This window comes from Giraffa tippelskirchi, chromosome 12 (genome assembly GCF_054371585.1).
Source record: "Giraffa tippelskirchi isolate mGirTip1 chromosome 12, T2T-mGirTip1v1.2.pri, whole genome shotgun sequence".
NCBI lineage: Eukaryota > Metazoa > Chordata > Mammalia > Artiodactyla > Giraffidae > Giraffa > Giraffa tippelskirchi.
This window is the reverse complement of record NC_137286.1, coordinates 134,829,176-134,844,312: the sequence shown is the minus strand read 5'-3', so window position 1 is coordinate 134,844,312 and position 15,137 is coordinate 134,829,176. Positions and strand designations below refer to the sequence as shown.

The window sequence follows — 15,137 nt, the reverse complement described above, 5'->3', positions numbered from 1 at the left end:
TACCACAGACACCAACAGGACAGATATATAATAACAAGCAGGTGGCAAGTTGAAGTTCAGTAAGGCAAAGACTTAAAAAGGGCCCACTGGTTTCAGCCATGTACAGGCACATTTTCTAGAGTCATTTTAGTGGAGTGTGGGGTTGAGGGAGAGGGAGAGCATGAGGATAATAAAGAATTGAGTAGTGATTAGGCTTGGAGAAATAGAGGAGTGGAATTCCAGACCAGTTTTCCAAGGAGCTGAGTAAAGCCAGGTTAGAGCCAACCCTACGGAGAAGGCAATGGCACCCCACTCCAGTACTCTTGCCTGGACAATCCCATGGATGGAGGAGCCTGGCAGACTACAGTCCATGGGGTCCCAAAGAGTTGGATATGACTGAGTGACTTTCACATACTTACATAAGGATGATCCTGGTCCAGGAAGCCTTAAGTGGTAAAATAAGGAATATATTTGAAAAAAAAAAAAAAAGAAATATATCTGGTCTTTGTCCCAGGCTCCTGGCACAGGCTTCAAAAACCCTTGGTATTTCTTGAATGACAGGAGTGTCTTTGTTTTTCTTAAGGAGCTTTTGATCAACTTTTAATCATAGTTGTTTATGCTACTTAAGTGACTTAGGATGGTGCTTTTAGTCTGAGGATGGGGTGGGTCCCTAGAAAGGCTGCATGATTAGAGACTGGGATCTTTCAGCCCTGCCCACTGACCTACTGGAAAAGAGGAGAGAGGGAACCTGGAGATGGTTCTTGCTCAGTCTTGCAGTCGTGTGTGACTCTGTGACCCCATGGACTGCAGCATGCCAGGCTTCCCTGACCTTCACCATCTCCCAGGGTATGCTCAAACTCATGTCCATTGAATCAGTGATGTCATCCAATCATCTCATCCTCTGTCGTCCCCTTCTCTATAAAAACTCTTGAACAGCAAGACTTGCTGAGCTTCCGGGTGGGTGAACAAGCGGAGGTGTTGGGATGAAGATGCACCTGCCGAAGGCAGGCCCTTCCCCAGTACCTTGCTCTAGGCTTCTCTTCCTTCTGGCGGTTCTTGAGTAATATCATTTATAATAAACTGGTAAACGTAGGTAAAGAGTTTCCCTGAGTGTTGTGAACCATTCAAGCAAATTCTTGAACTCAAGAGAGGAGAGGGGCACGGGAACCTGAGATCTTTATAGCCAATTGGTCAGAACAGGTGGTAGCCTGGACTTGCAATTAATGTCTGAATAGGGGGTGGTCTTGTGGGACTGAGCCTTTCAGCAATGAAACTGCTGAGTGGCAGTTCTATTTTTAATTTTTTGGGGGAAACTCCATACTGTTTCCTATAGAGGCTGTGCAGCAAACCAACAAACTCTAGAGAGAGAGTCATCACTCGGTGTCCCATGTTCTCACCTCCTGATCACCTCTGCCCCTTGTTATAATCTGATTTTTGCTCCCATTACCTTACCGAGTCTGTTTGCGCTTGACTATCGTCACTCATAACCTCTTAACTTAGAATGATCAATGTCTTCCTCGTTCTCGGCAGCATGTGGCCCTATTCATACCCTGATTGTTCAAAAACTTTTCTCCTTTGCCTCTAGCAGCATCCCTTGAACCCATCCCTCATACCACTCAGATTCCGCTCTTTTTCTTGCTGCGTTCTTATTCTGCTGCCTATTCCCTTGGTTGTGGGGCTTCCCTGTGGCCTGAAGGAGAGTTAACAACATCCTGGCCTCTACTCACTGCCCCCAGTTGTGACAACCAAAGAGTCTCCAAACTGCCAAATGTCCCCTGCTGCTGCTGCTGCTGCTAAGTCGCTTCAGTCGTGTCTGACTCTGTGCGACCCCAAAGACGGCAGCCCACCAGGCTCCCCTGTCCCTGGGATTCTCCAGGCAAGAACACTGGGGTGGGTTGCCATTTCCTTCTCCAATGCATGCAAGTGAAAAGTGAAAGTGAAGTCACTCAGTCGTGTCTGACTCTTAGCGACCCCATGGACTGCAGCCCACCAGGCTCCTCCGTCCATGGGACCCTCCAGGCAAGAGGACTGGAGTGGATTGCCTTCTCCGAAATGTCCCCTAGGGACCAAAAACTCCCTGAGTTGCGAAGCACTGCCTGAGGGATGATGTTCCCACCTCCTTGCGCCCTCTTAGTCACCCCTGTTTCCTTGTCCTCATGATGACCACAATTCCCACATTTCATTTCCCAGCACCTCTTGTTTTCATCTGGGTTTTCCAGGCTCAGGGCACCTCTTGCATCCTGGACCTACCCAACTGAAGTTCAGACGATGCCTCAGCTTTTATAGCTACGTTGTAGAACTCATCTCCACAGACCCAAATTGTACTTCCTGCATTCTCAGTCTTGAAAGATGTCGTCAGCGACCTTTTCCAAAGCTGGCAATTTTGATGCCATTGTTGACTCTCACCACCCATGTCTAGTCACTAAATCCTATAGATTTCTCCTTAACCAGCTCTGAGATCTGGCATCTCCTCTTCAGCTCTTACTTATATCACCACTGCCTTAGTATTTAGGTAACACTCTCCCCACTGGTTTCCCAGCTTCCAGGCCCTGATCACTCAGATCATTCCTTCATACTTTCCCAGACTTGCATTTTTATCAGTCAAACCAGTCCCTGATGCAGAAAATATGTTTGGGTTCCTTGTTGCCCAATGCACAAATCTCCAAAGAGTGGCCCATCTCCAGCCTGCCTCCTGCCTTTCAGCTCCATCCACAGCTGCCCTCACACTCAGCCATGCTGGTCTTCTTTGGATGCCCGGTCCTTTCAGGCCCTGTACCTTAGCACAGTTGTCCATGCAGCCAGAATGCAACTTCCTCTCCGTCTGAAGGACTTCTGGTCAACACTGAAAACCTCATTTAAATGTCAGCCACTCACCAAGGTTGGCCTCACCTGCAGATGGCGAGGTTCTGTCCTATTACCATCACACATTACTTGGTTGATTCATCTGTTTATAGGTTTGTGTTCGCGTGCCCCACTAGATCTGTGGCTCCTGATGGTGCAATTGTTTCTGTATTCCGTGACCTGGACATGCAGCATCTCTATTCATTTGTGGAGGTTTTAAAGGAGCAGGTTCTTCATCACTGTCTCTGTCTTTCTTGGTTTCTCTCTGCCTCTCTCCCCACACACACATCCCCACTCCACTCAGAACCTCTTGCTTTTTCACACGCCACTGACCACCTAAAGCTCACATTTTCCTTGAACCTCACACTTAAAGAAAGTGGTAAGCCAGTTTTGCGTCTTGCAGCTGCTACTGATCTCACTTATGCTGTGTTGTTGTCTAGAAGGACTGCTCTTTAATCCTCACTCGGGTCCTTCACTGTAGAAACTTCTATCTGTGAATAATTCTTCTTTGATCTCTTCTTAGCTTTGCTAGCCAGTTTTGCTAATACTGTTGTGTTTATAGCCAAACTCATTATGTTCAAATCGACACACTCCTAAAAAGATGAGTTTTACCCAAGGGCAGAAAATATTCTACTTTGCCAATGGAATCCTTCTATCCTACATGCAGGAAGTAGGAAGGTTCCTTTTCATCATCCTGACTTAATTAGGTCAATTTTGAGGAGCAAAGGAAGCAATTCTAATTCATGGTCTCTTTCTTGACTCCAAACTGATGGAAAACCCTCCAATCAAAAGTCTGATAACAACAGTTCTGGAACTGTGCTTCCATTGCAGGGGTCATGGGTTCCATCCCTGGTCAGGGAGCTAAGATACCATATGCCAAGTGGCAGCCAAAAAAAAAAAGTCTAATAACAGTTCTATATTTTGCTTGGCCCCTCATCTATTGACAAATGAAAACACTGCTCCCTTACTAGCAACAGTTGTGAGAATTAGCTGCTATAGAAGTAGAACAGGAGGGAAAGCACACTTTCAGGGTAAAATACTGAATAAAATGTACAGATAGAAGAAATTTAAGATAAGAGAGGCCAAAAAGCCTCTTGAGAAGCATCTTCCTATTTCTAGCAAATTTTTAAACTTTGATTAATGGCTCTGGAGCTCAGCCCTTCACATATTTTTCAACAGAATAAACCTAAGTGAAGCAATTTTTCTTTGTCCAGAAAAAAAGCTTCCAAAGTCAAATTATGTTACCTATTTGAGTGTTACATATCAAGCCAAAATTCTATGTACTACTGTTTAGAAACTACACATTTCCCTTTACCTAATCAGCGATTCTGCAGGTTTTCCTTTTGCCCTCCTACCTTTCTAAGTAAGTGTGCAACCTCAGACTGACTCTACAAATATTTCAGCTATCAAAAAAAAAAAAAAGAAGAATGTACTACATAGCTAAAATTAAATCAGTTTAAAATTCTCAGGAGTTGAAATTGTGGTTGTGGAAGTTAATGGACTAATCAAACCATAGTTTTAGATGATGTTTCTGCAATATTCTAATTACTGCAATCTGATTTTCCTTAGTAATTATGAAGGTCAAAACCGAAAGCCTGATTCAAAAAGGAAATTAAAAGTTAAGAATAAAAGACAAGGAAGACATTTTAATCCCCAACATATGTCATTATAAATTATTAAGTTGACCTTGTAAAGTTAAAGATTTTGCTGTAAATCACATTGGAGTTGACTACAAGGTATGCAACTGTGTTCCAAGTCTTGAAACAGCATAATTTCACTTACCTGTGCTGTTTTTCTTTTTCAAGAAAGGAGATTCATTATACATTAAATAAACAAAATCATTTCTACACGTTTTGATTTTTATACCTTTGTAAGTCTTTCATGTGTGTAAAAGCAGAAGTAGGGGGGAAAAATTCTTTGTCAGATCATATGTTGCAATTTGGTGACTCTAAAAATATGTTCCTAAAATATATAGGACAAACGTCAGCATTAGATGGACTAAGGGGCTACTTAGACTAATCATGTATTTTGGAAAGGGCTTCTCTGTTCTCACAAAATAGATTTCTAGCTATATTCTGATGCCTAAGATTCCATTAATAAGTTCTTCCATCTTAGTAAAAAATAGCATTAGAATTTGGAAATTTCCAGGATCTATAAAATAAGACTAATATTTATCTTTTTCAAAATTTCACTATGGAAAATGTAAAACATACAGAAAGATTGGGAGATAAATTTCTCCACCTAGACTTCAACAATCATTAACATTTTGCTATTTGATTTTATCTATATATGTGTATTTTTGAGACATAAAAGTAAGGTATAGACATCGGTGATATTTCAACCCTAAATACCTCAGCATAAATCTCCTAAAACCATAGCACTCTCCTGCATAATGACAATACCATTTTTCTAACCACTCTTTTTTTCTTTTTGAAATATTTATTTATTTGGCTTTAGTTGTGGCACATTGGATCTTTACTTGTGGCATGTGGGATCTAGTTCCCCGACCAGGGATCAAACCCCAGTCCTCCTGAGCTGGGCATGCAGACTTTTAGCCACTGGACCACCAGGGAAGTCCCTCTAATCTCTTTTTTCAGTTACTCATCGCTGGGGGCTTCCATGAGTATGTGCAATGCACAGGTTAATAAACAAAATGTTGTTTTTCTCTTGTTAATCTACCTTTTGTCAGAAAAATTTACAGGACTCCATCTAGGAAACCTAAAATGAGTAGAAGGAAAACAGATTTTTTTTTTCCTCTACATCCCCCAAATACTCTTTATATATATATAAGTGTATATATATATATATATATACACACACACACATATTCTGTTCCAGGCTCCAAAAAAGTCCACATATTACTTTTGGTTATGTCCTTTCATTAATAGTCTCATATACAGAGCTCTATCCCCATCTTTTTGATGTTTTGTTTTTTCATAACATTGGTATCTTGAAGACAGCAAACCAGAAGTCTTAGAGAGAATGTCTTATTCTCCGGATTTGTCTAGTTATTTTTTCATGTGTCATCTTACTTATTTCTCTCTTTTCTGAATTTCTTATAAACTGGAAGTTAGGTCTACCTAGAGACATGGGTAGTTTCAGGTCAAACATTTTTCGGCAAGAAGCCTCCATAGGCCATCCATGGGATCGCAAAACGTCGGGCACGACTGAGTGACTGAACTGAACTGAACTTCATAGATGACGCCTAGGCACAGTTATATTTCAGGATTAGGAGGCCCATAAAAATGGGCTGAAGGACTTCTATTTACACTGAGGTATAAACGATTCCTAGCAGGTTCTTTTCTGAGTCCAGAGTTTCATCAGGGGACTGTGAATCGAAAGCAATTAGGCCTCAAGAGTCTCAGAGCAACATCGGCATAAACTTTGCTCCTGCGCTTGGGGAAATGAGCCAGGTTCGTGTAAGCAGCAAGATTCCTCGCTAAGGTCAAGAAGACCGCTTGCCTCATAACCTAATGTCCCCAAAGTGCACGTGGACCATAGATTTAAATCAACTGCCACATTTCAGTAAAGCTGGTCTAATACAGGGACAGACATTGTGTACTGTGACCACCCTGGCCTGGGGCTCAGAACTGAGTTCTGGTCCCAGCTCTGTCACCAAATGACTGTGTGACTCGGGGATTCATTAACTTCTGGGGCTTTTATTGATTCACTCACAAAGTAGAGGCCACTGTCCCAGCTGATCAATGTGAGATCACCTGTAAATATTACACAAGCACCAGTGTGATTGCATGTCAGTGTTTACTTCTCACGGAGACAGGAAAAAACACTTTGATTTTACGCCTTCCATTCCTTATGGGGCAGCAGGGAAGCCTCAGTCATTCCCGAGTTGAAGCATTCTCCTTTTCCCAACCACCCAGTCATCAAGAGGGCAATAAATTAACCGTTTGAACACTTCTGTCTGTGATGTGATGATGGCTTCCTTCCTGCCTCTGGAGGAAGCTCTGGACACCTGACCATCTATGGGAAAACCCATGGAGCTGCAGCCGTTTCTGAACCCTATGCAGCCTTCGGTGGCTGGAGAAAACTGAGTGTAATCAGTTTCCCAACTGATAATGATGGGAAGGTGCTGGATAGCTGAGTGGGAGAGTCTGGGATCAGGGCCCTGCTTACTGTCCCTGTAACCTGAAAAAAATGAAAATGTTCATCACTCAGTCGTGTCTCGCTCTTCGAGATCCCGTGGACTGCGGCCCTCCAGGCTCCTCTGTCCATGGGATTCTCCAGGCAAGACTACTGGAGTGGGGAGCCATTCCCTTCTCCAGGGGATCTTCCTGACCCAGGGATCCCCGGTCTCTTGCATTGCAGGCAGATCTTTACTTTCTGAGTAACCTAGGAGCGCCCTGGACACCTGCCCTGACAGCTCCCCCTGCAGGACAGAGGAGACCACGTTCCAGGAGGCTTCTGCCTCCCACTGCAGGTCCTGAGGACAGCAAGCAGCAAAGCTAGCTCCGCAGTCCATCTTACCCCATCCCTCCAACCAAAAATGTCCTCCAGAAGAATTCTGGCCTGTGTGTGCAAGGAGGACAGGGAGGAAGGGTAGAGAAGCACTGACTCGTCGCCAAGAGTCCTGAGGAAAAGTGAGGTGGGTCAGGAAGTGGCCAGGGGAGGGACACAGAGTTGAGGGTGTAAGGATACAACAGACAGGGCTAGAGTGGTGGATGAAGGCAGAGTCAAGAGTGCTGGGCACCTGGGAGGCTGGAGAAGCATCAGGACCAAATAGCACAGGTACTTCTGTGTCCTCCTTTTCTGAGCCTCTGGTCATTTAACACTGCCTTGTGCATCTTCAGCTTCCCTGGTGGCTCAGATGGTAAAGAATCTGCCTGCCATTCAGGAGATCTGGGTTCAATCCCTGGGCTGGGAAGATCCCCTGAAGAGGGGAATGGCAACCTACTCCAGTATTCTGCCTAGAGAATACCATAAATGAAGGAGCCTGGTAGGCTCCCATCCACGACTGAGTGACAAACATTTGCACTTTGTGCATCTTCAGTGGAGCAAAGGAACAGACAGATTTATTTCTTGTTTCTGGCTTTTTTAACTAACAAGGGATTTAGGGAAGTCCTGACTTAAGTTTATTCTGCCTTATTTCTTTGGGTGAATAACCAGGTCTTACTCCTTAATTGCTGGATAGGGTAGGGTAGGGAGATGGAGCAGGGACGCAGGTGGGAGGCTGGCCTAGTTCATCAAGAAAGGAGACAAGACAAGCTGACAATTATTTAAAGCATAGCCAAGCCTCTGAAACTCAAGCTCTGGAGTCCAAGTTTTCTGGCCTTTAAGGCATTGTGCAAAATCCACATGGTTAGTTAAGTGTATACTTGATGGATGTGGGAGGATTAGATTAAAACATAGGAAAAGCTCAGTTGATTGTTCTTAAGTATAATTTACTTAATTGTTTCTGGCCTTGTAAGTATACCCCAAGGCTTAATATTGATGTCTGTGATTCAACAAAAACAAAAAACCCAATAAGGTCTTTATAGACTTGTGGTTTAATGGCTTTAAATAAATTAACTTCTTTTGGATCAATTCAGCACACTGATGGTATTTGCAATCTACTAACTTTTTAGTACTTCTCCCCTAAGTTACAACTTTAATATATAAGTTTTGGAGAAATCACTTTCTATCCATCAAGAAAAAAAATTCTTTCTACATATAGAGAATTTCAAAAGGTATAGAGATCTCCATTAAAAAAAAAAAGCATCTACAAGAAAAGCTGAGCCCTAACCCCAGATTCATATTTAGACTCATACCAATTTTCATTGAAATGAGGTCTTTTTTTAAAAAAAAAAGAGCATTTGGTAGAAGCTATAGAATATGCTTTGTGGATCAGTGGTCAGTTCTGCACCAAACTGACTGTGTAACAGGTATGAACTGAACTGTGTTTCTCTTCCAGTTCATACTGAAGCCTAGCTGCCACTGAGACTGTATTTGGAGAGGGAACTTTTAGCAGGTACTTAAGGTTAAGGAGGTCATAACCAGATAGAATTAGTGGCTTTAGAGGAAGACAATGAGACAGAGACAGAAGAAGACACAAAAAGAGACAGAGAGATCTCCATGAAGACACACCAAGGAAAGTCCACGTGAGCACACAGTGAGAAGACAGCCAGCTGCAAGCCAGGAAGAGTGCTCTCAGGAGGAACCTAATCTGCTATCGCTTTGGACGGCTATCACCTAACTTGCTATGACCTTGGACTTCCCAACCTCCAAACCTTGAGAAAATAAATTTCTGTTGTTAAAGTGCCTCACTCCACCCTCCCAACATCTGTGGTTCTTTGTTTTGGCAGCCCAGGCCAACTAAGACGGTATCCTGAAGCAAGCTGTCTTATAGCATCTCTGGGTCTCTGTTTCCTGATATATAAATCTGTGGATCAGGCTAAATAAACGCCATGGTCTCTGCCATATCTAGCATTACCATGATTCTAATGGAAATTGTCTGGCTCCAGAAGAACAGCAATCTTAAAAATTCTTTTTAATTCTGAATTTCCAATTTTCATAAAAGTTAAAAAATGGTACAGAGAAGTCCCAAGTATCTTTTACCCATGTTCACCAATTTTCAATATTTTTCTCTATTTATATTTTCATATTCTCTCTTTCTCTCTGTATTTGCTCACACATCATTATTTTATTTTTTTGAACCATTTGAGAGTAAGCTGCAGCTATGATATTTCTTTATACCTGAATTCTTTGGTATGTATTTCCTAAAACAAGGATATTTTCTCACCTAGCTATGGTTGTCAAATGTAGGGAATTTAACATTGACATGACACTTTTATGTAATCTACAGCCCATGTTCTAATTTCTTTAATTGCCCTACTACTATTCTTAAAGCATTTTCCCTCCCGAATAGACACCAGTCTGGGATCACATATTACATTTAGTTGCCATGTCTCTGTTGCCTCCTTCCATCTGGAACAGTGGCCCAGCTCTTCTTTGCTTTCATCACCTTAACAGTTCTGAAGAATATAGGCCAGTCATTTACTTGATTGCCTTTATATTTCTATTTGTTTAATGTTGCTTCATGATTCCATTCAGGTTATGCATCCCCAACTGGACCACGATTTAAGTGGCAAGCTGTGTCCTGTTGAAGGACTCGTATTAGAAGGCACATGAAGTCTCAGTGTCCTTCACCGGTGAGGTTCATCTTGATGACCAGATCAAGGAATGGTCCAGTTTCCCCACTGTATACTTTCTATTTCCCCTTTGCAACTATTAAGCAATCTACGGAGAGACATGTTGAGACCATGCTTGCTCACCATATAACTTTCCCTGAAGACTTAGCATCCATTGATGATTCTTGACCCAACCAGTCTTCACTATCATGCTTGGAAAATGGTGATTTCCAATGCCACCCCTCCATCCACATTTTTCAGTCAATGCAAATTATTCACCTATTGGCCAGAACCCTCAATCTCATTCTCTCTACATTATTGTACTCATGGATTCTTATTTTATTCAAGGGATAAATAATCTATCACCTTCCTTATTTATTTTGATGCACAGATTTTCCCAGATTTGGCCAGTAACAGCCCCTTCAAACTCACTCTTATGTCCTTTTGATATACTCCCTTCTTTCTAACATTTTTAAGAAATAGTGACTAAAATCAGAGGCAAATAAAAATAAGTGCTACTTTTTTGGACTGTGGGGTCCCAGGAGGAAAGATCAGGACAGATTATCAATCGATAGTTGTTCAAAAATCTATTAGACACTATAACTATATACAACATATTCTCTTCAGTTTTGTTATTCTTAGATCTTCTAGTTAGCTCCCATAATTAGTCTTCATGGTTATCATAGGTAATTAGACTGGAGTTGGCCAGAATCCTTGGACTAATTTGGGAGACAAGACTGCAGCCAAAGCTTCTTTTCAACATGGAGTCCTTTCACTGATTTAGATGCCAACTTCTTTATCATCAGTTCCTTCCAACTGTGAGTATGTCCGTAGACTTTCCCCTTCACTTTAGCCCTTGGTGTTTGGTCTCTGCAGAAGCCTGATGGTTCTTCTAGCTTCTGTAATCTTGAGAACAAAGCAGATTTTTTCTCCCAAACTCAGTAGTAATTTTCATTCAACACCGCTATCAACATCAAGGCACTAAGCTAGAGGCTTCCAAACCTTCTTTGTATATAATGCTCCTCCTGTCTCAGTAAATTTTTCCAATGCCCCCAGGCCAAAAGAAATACCAAACAGTTCCTTTCATGAAGTACTCAGGCCCAAACAATTTATTAAGTATTTGTGTCCAACATCTTTGTAACTGTTTGGAAAAAATGGTAACACATAAATTGAAAAAAAAGGTATATATATATTCATAACAAAGTTTTTTTTAATGTAAGCCATCTCCTGCCATAAACAAAGAAACTGAAGATCAGCATAAACGTCATCACTGGATACAAAAAGGTGAGCTTAAGGTCCCGAATACACACTTTTCTGGTCCTTGTGTGCCGAGTAAGGGTCGAAATCAGTGCTGTGGTCTCCACTGGGTAGTGGTCCAGATTCTTTTCATTCATCTTTAGAGCCAGTTGGAAGTGGATTCACATGAGGGTGTGGAATAGGGTATGTTTACCATCTCCCCAGGGAAAGGGCTTGGACCTGACGCAAAGACAGGGGTAGGTGATGAACTCCGACTTTTTCCTCATCCCTACCCCCACTCCAAATCCCATTAAAACTTACCTGTCACTTTCCTAGTCACCCAAGTTCAAGCCTTCCCTACAGTCTTTGGAGGAGAATGTGAAAGATAGCCACATTCAAGAAAAACCTTCTTTCCCCATCTCTTTATGTTTGACCTGCTCAAGGAAGCTGCTCCAAATTTTTCCTTCTTCCACTCCAACCTCTCCTAAGCCTACACAGAACTTTATCCATCCCCAAGCTCGCTTTGGTCTCTTTCCCTTCCTTAACCAATGACTTCTGATAAATCCCAAGCTCTTCTGTTTGGATTTGCCACAACAAAGGAACTCAGAAACCGATCTTAGAGATGACATCATTCCCCATATTCAAACATTTTTTTTCTTTCATATTCGTATGCATGCATACATCAAAATTGGCTGTGAAGCTTCCACTTAAGTGGGTAAAACGGCGGTGATAATCAACGCCTCCTTAGGAGAATTACAACTTAATTGGAGAGGGGAAAAAAAGCAAAACAAAACAAACAGGAAGTTTGGGCGGTGCAGAATGTCTGTGCTTGACACGTAGCTTCAGAAACATTTGATACTGATATTGGGTGATCGTGGTCAATGAGCTCGCCAAGCTTTTAAGCTGTACCTGGCTGATTCCGCGCAACGTGGTGGCAGGTAAACGGAGCAGGGCGAGGACCCGGGATCGCGGAGACTGCAGCCCTGCCTCCACGCCCTGGTCCATTTCTTGTCTGTACCAATGAGAAGTGTGCGGTCACAGCTGTAAGGGGCTACTCCTAGGGCAGGGGGCTTGCCAAAGGGACCACCCCGCATCGGGACAGCTGGAACCAGCTGTGGGCTGACTGAGCGCGCTTGCCGAGGGGCCGCGGAGCCCTGGAGGAGGGGGCGGGCACGGGTGGGCGGGGGGCGCGCAGCCCTCGCTGCTTTTGACCCCGCTCCGCCGGGCTGCGGGCCAGCCCGACCCCCCAGTCCTGCAGCCGAGACACCGGCTCGTTCACGCTGCCGGCTGTGGACGATTAAATCAGAGTTTCGGATTATACTGAAAAAAGTTAAGTAACGTATACTTAGCCATTTAGTCACGGCTCACAAAAAGGCAGACTTCTAGCTATAGCCATTAAGAAAAGAAAACCACTTAATTTGACAAGGAACACTTTCAAATGATTGCTGGGAAAAGACGGAAGAGGCCAACCCCAGTTCAGTGATAGTTTACTCTGAGGGCAACAAGAGGGGCGCCGAAATAGCTCAGTTGGGAGAGCGTTAGACTGAAGATCTAAAGGTCCCTGGTTCGATCCCGGGTTTCGGCAGGGCCTTTCTTTTTCAATCCAGACATTCGAATTTCGTAAATTCCCTTGTGTAGAGTAGCCTGGCTCATTAATTCTGGCCCAGGTAAAGCCTGAGACTTGAAGGGCGAGCGAGAAGTGGAAATAGCCGTTCTGGGGCAGCCCTAACTGGCTTCACCTCCCGGCCACTTCCGGAGCGTCTCCTTGTCTGGCGTCGGAGGCGCTGCTGCGCGTGCGCAGTGCGGCGCGTGGGGGCTGCAGCCGCCCGGCTCCAGCCGAGAGCCGGAAGTGCAGCGATCCGGTGACCGCAGCGCCCCCGGGTGGTGAGAGGCGGATGCGCGCTGGTCGCCGTGAGGAAAGCGCAGATCTTTCTGCCGGGGCGGGGGCCGGGACGCGGCCAAAAGGAAAAGCTGGTCCTGAATTTCATCCGCGTGCGCGCGCGCGTGCTAAGCTGCTTCAGTCGTGTCCGGCTCCGTGCGACCCCGTAGACTGTAGCCCGTCAGGCTCCTCTGTCCATGGGATTCTCCAGGCAAGAATACTGGAGGGGTTTGCTGTGCCCTTCTCCAAATTTCATCCGCAAAGCTTCCCGGTTTGAAAAGCAAAATGCCTACTGTTGAATCATACGGCCTTCCTCTGATCTTGCCCAGGGAGGGAGCCGGACGGCTGGGTATTCCTGGTGAAAATGCACCAAACGCGGCTCTGGGATGCCACGGCCAGGGTTACTTGTCCAATAGGTGAAACCGTGGCAGCTTTACATCTTCGTGAAATTAATCAGTTCTCCGTCGCAACAACTTTATTTACAGTCTAGGTCAGAAGTTCGCGAAGTAGTCCCAGGGCTAGCAGCCACAACGTCACCGGGGAACTACTTAGAGATGCAAGTTCTCAGCCGCGATTAACACCTACTGAGTGGGAAACGGGGGTGGGCCCATCGCTAGCTCTTTTAACAAGTCTTCAGGGGATATAAGAATCGCGGGTTCGATCCCTGGGCCAGGAAGATCCCCTGGAGGAGGGCATAGCAACCCACTCCAGTGTTCTTGCCTGGCGAATCCCCATGGACAGTGGAGCCTGGCGGGCTACAGTCCATGGGATCCCAAAGAGTCCGAAACGACTGAAGCAACCCTGCACAGGGGATTCTGAAGCAGCTAAAGTTTGAGAGCCGCTTATCTAGATATTCCTTTCAGTTTTTAAAACAGCCCTTTCCTAAGACTGTTTTTGTGGACAGACTTTTCCCTTGTGCTGTCTTTTTCCCTGCAAGTTTGAAATAAAGTTTTGACATCTGCTCAGAATTAATTTTTCTGAGAATTTTTGCTTTCATGGTGAATGTGTGTGTTGGTGGTGGGGTGTGCTGGGGGCATGGACTCTGGTCTGTGGGACCCACTCCAAGGCTAATGTAGGTGCCTCTGAGTAAACAAAAGGGAGCCTGGGGGCCTGATATATGTTGTGCAGGCTCCTGGGAGCTGAGCCAGGATCCGAAGGTAGAAGTTGTAAGGATGCAGATTCTAATTGAAGGAAGAAGAAATTTCAGTCTATTGTGAAGTGAAGTGAAAGTGGCTCAGTCGTATCGGACTCTTTGCGACCCCATGGACTGTATAGTCCATGGAATTCTCCAGGCCAGAATACTGGAGTGGGTAGCCTTTCCCTTCTCCAGGGGATCTTCCCAACTCAGAGATTGAACCCAGGTCTCCTGAATTGCAGGCAGATTCTTTACCAGCTGAGCCACAAGAGTAGCCCTCAGTCTATTGGAGTCACTATAAAAGGAAGATGCATTTTAGCGAGGTGATGAATCGTTGGTCAACAGATGAAAGGCAGTCACTTGTGGGACCTATGCATGAAATCTTGCATATATTCTGCTTCTCTTGGGTTGAAAGGGAAGGCAACTCACATTATGAAATCTTGTGTGCACTCAGGTTGTTATTTCACTCATTGATTGAACACCAATTGTATACCTCCCTCTGTGATCGTTATAACTACCTTGTGAAGTTGCTTACTATTATCTTCATTGTACACATAACAGTCGTGGGAGTGCAAGGAGTAAACATATGTCAGGTGTCTACGTCCTAAATGTTATTAAAAGTGAACAGATGTTGGGATGTTTGGGTGCATAAAAGTAAAAATAGTTTCAGTGAAAGCCACTCAGTCATGTCTGACTCTTTGTGACCCCATGGACTATATAGTCCCTGGAACTTTCCAGGCCAGAATACTGGAGTGGGTAGCCATTCCCTTCTCCAGGGGTTCTTCCCAACCAAGGGATCAAACCCAGGTCTCCTGCATTGCAGGCATATCCTTTACCATCTGAGCCACCAGGGACACTCAGGGAAGAAAAGTTGCAGGAGTAAACTAAAAGCTTTGCTGGTTAATCAGGAATGGCTCTCTGGGCCATTCAGAGAGCTGGCATTCTG

At 44.3% G+C, this 15,137-nt stretch overlaps 1 non-coding gene across 1 annotated transcript; it reads left to right on the top strand.

Moving 5' to 3' along the window:
* The first annotated feature begins 12,689 nt into the window (after positions 1 to 12,689).
* On the top strand, positions 12,690 to 12,762 carry TRNAF-GAA (transfer RNA phenylalanine (anticodon GAA)). Its single transcript has one exon. It is a non-coding gene; the product is annotated as a tRNA-Phe (tRNA).
* Positions 12,763 to 15,137: the final 2,375 nt, after the last annotated feature.